Source organism: Anopheles nili, assembly GCF_943737925.1.
Source record: "Anopheles nili chromosome X unlocalized genomic scaffold, idAnoNiliSN_F5_01 X_unloc_30, whole genome shotgun sequence".
NCBI classification, from domain to species: Eukaryota; Metazoa; Arthropoda; class Insecta; order Diptera; family Culicidae; genus Anopheles; species Anopheles nili.
The window spans coordinates 26,741-30,000 of record NW_026525490.1 but is presented as its reverse complement, the minus strand read 5'-3'; positions in this window follow the sequence as shown (position 1 = coordinate 30,000).

The following is a 3,260-nucleotide window of genomic DNA, read 5'->3' as shown; positions in this document are numbered from 1 at the left end:
TTGCGAGACGAACACGCTGTTGGAAGACAACCGAATGCACGCGGGATTGCTCACGGAGCAAGCGCAAGCACGCGAAACAGCTTGCACGGGTGATGGACCACATTGGACGAGTGACGGTTACCGGTTACCAGTGGGTTAGCCATGTTGTAACGGGCTAAGAGGCCTGTTAAGCCAGAGTGTACGGAGTTCAGATGGCTAGGTGCGCACGCAGGCATCGAGGTTTTGATGGTTTGCGCAGAGTTATAGCACGGCAGAGAGCGCGCCGCAGCAGTTTTAGTCCAATCGGACGATGCGCGGGTGTTTTACAGAACATTGAAAGTTGTATGGAAGAAAACCCCTGGCAGTATGCAATATAGGGAAAACACGAAATACTCTCGGATGGAGGTGTCTGAGAAGTTTGGCGTATATGGACGAAAGTTAGCCACGGTGGTGTTCTAACATCGGTGCTTGGGACGCAAAACCGTCGAATGCATGGTTTCGAAACGATGTACGAAAAACGGGCCAAAATGGTGCACGAACAAAGGGGCACGCGCTATATCTGGCAGAAGGAGAACTCTGCGAGGTGTTGTGTGTATGGACGAAAAGTAGGCATTACGGAGTTGAGCAAACGCGCCGAAGACCGCAACTCGATATCTCCAACCGGCTGGTCGGTAGAGCGATTCCCAACACCCCATAGACACCGCAATGGGTGAAAATCGGCTAAGTCCCAATATGTACCTTCAGAGGGGCATATCTCGAAAACTACTCGTCAGATCGGGGCCAAATTCACAGAGAAGACACATGTCGAGGAGTTGTTTCGGATGAGCGATAGTGGTTTTTGGGTGAAAATGTACCCCTAAACCTTGTACAGAGAGGACCCCTTCCGTAGAGCAAAATCCTGAAGGTCGGGGTCGCGCAAGGGTCGACATGGGTCGAGGTGGACTATCATGCGAAACCACTTTTTTCGGTCCCTACGGTGCCCCTAGATGATGAAAAGTACAATCCGAGGTTGATTACGAACACTTTTGTGCACCCCCTTCCGTAGAGCAAAATCCTGAAGGTCGGGGTCGCGCAAGGGTCGACATGGGTCGAGGTGGACTATCATGCGAAACCACTTTTTTCGGTCCCTACGGTGCCCCTAGATGATGAAAAGTACAATCCGAGGTTGATTACGAACACTTTTGTGCACCCCCTTCCGTAGAGCAAAATCCTGAAGGTCGGGGTTGCGCACAAGTAGACCCCCTTCCGTAGAGCAAAATCCTGAAGGTCGGGGTCGCGCAAGGGTCGACATGGGTCGAGGTGGACTATCATGCGAAACCACTTTTTTCGGTCCCTACGGTGCCCCTAGATGATGAAAAGTACAATCCGAGGTTGATTACGAACACTTTTGTGCACCCCCTTCCGTAGAGCAAAATCCTGAAGGTCGGGGTCGCGCAAGGGTCGACATGGGTCGAGGTGGACTATCATGCGAAACCACTTTTTTCGGTCCCTACGGTGCCCCTAGATGATGAAAAGTACAATCCGAGGTTGATTACGAACACTTTTGTGCACCCCCTTCCGTAGAGCAAAATCCTGAAGGTCGGGGTTGCGCACAAGTAGACCCCCTTCCGTAGAGCAAAATCCTGAAGGTCGGGGTCGCGCAAGGGTCGACATGGGTCGAGGTGGACTATCATGCGAAACCACTTTTTTCGGTCCCTACGGTGCCCCTAGATGATGAAAAGTACAATCCGAGGTTGATTACGAACACTTTTGTGCACCCCCTTCCGTAGAGCAAAATCCTGAAGGTCGGGGTCGCGCAAGGGTCGACATGGGTCGAGGTGGACTATCATGCGAAACCACTTTTTTCGGTCCCTACGGTGCCCCTAGATGATGAAAAGTACAATCCGAGGTTGATTACGAACACTTTTGTGCACCCCCTTCCGTAGAGCAAAATCCTGAAGGTCGGGGTTGCGCACAAGTAGACCCCCTTCCGTAGAGCAAAATCCTGAAGGTCGGGGTCGCGCAAGGGTCGACATGGGTCGAGGTGGACTATCATGCGAAACCACTTTTTTCGGTCCCTACGGTGCCCCTAGATGATGAAAAGTACAATCCGAGGTTGATTACGAACACTTTTGTGCACCCCCTTCCGTAGAGCAAAATCCTGAAGGTCGGGGTTGCGCACAAGTAGACCCCCTTCCGTAGAGCAAAATCCTGAAGGTCGGGGTCGCGCAAGGGTCGACATGGGTCGAGGTGGACTATCATGCGAAACCACTTTTTTCGGTCCCTACGGTGCCCCTAGATGATGAAAAGTACAATCCGAGGTTGATTACGAACACTTTTGTGCACCCCCTTCCGTAGAGCAAAATCCTGAAGGTCGGGGTCGCGCAAGGGTCGACATGGGTCGAGGTGGACTATCATGCGAAACCACTTTTTTCGGTCCCTACGGTGCCCCTAGATGATGAAAAGTACAATCCGAGGTTGATTACGAACACTTTTGTGCACCCCCTTCCGTAGAGCAAAATCCTGAAGGTCGGGGTCGCGCAAGGGTCGACATGGGTCGAGGTGGACTATCATGCGAAACCACTTTTTTCGGTCCCTACGGTGCCCCTAGATGATGAAAAGTACAATCCGAGGTTGATTACGAACACTTTTGTGCACCCCCTTCCGTAGAGCAAAATCCTGAAGGTCGGGGTTGCGCACAAGTAGACCCCCTTCCGTAGAGCAAAATCCTGAAGGTCGGGGTCGCGCAAGGGTCGACATGGGTCGAGGTGGACTATCATGCGAAACCACTTTTTTCGGTCCCTACGGTGCCCCTAGATGATGAAAAGTACAATCCGAGGTTGATTACGAACACTTTTGTGCACCCCCTTCCGTAGAGCAAAATCCTGAAGGTCGGGGTCGCGCAAGGGTCGACATGGGTCGAGGTGGACTATCATGCGAAACCACTTTTTTCGGTCCCTACGGTGCCCCTAGATGATGAAAAGTACAATCCGAGGTTGATTACGAACACTTTTGTGCACCCCCTTCCGTAGAGCAAAATCCTGAAGGTCGGGGTTGCGCACAAGTCGACCCCCTTCCGTAGAGCAAAATCCTGAAGGTCGGGGTCGCGCAAGGGTCGACATGGGTCGAGGTGGACTATCATGCGAAACCACTTTTTTCGGTCCCTACGGTGCCCCTAGATGATGAAAAGTACAATCCGAGGTTGATTACGAACACTTTTGTGCACCCCCTTCCGTAGAGCAAAATCCTGAAGGTCGGGGTCGCGCAAGGGTCGACATGGGTCGAGGTGGACTATCATGCGA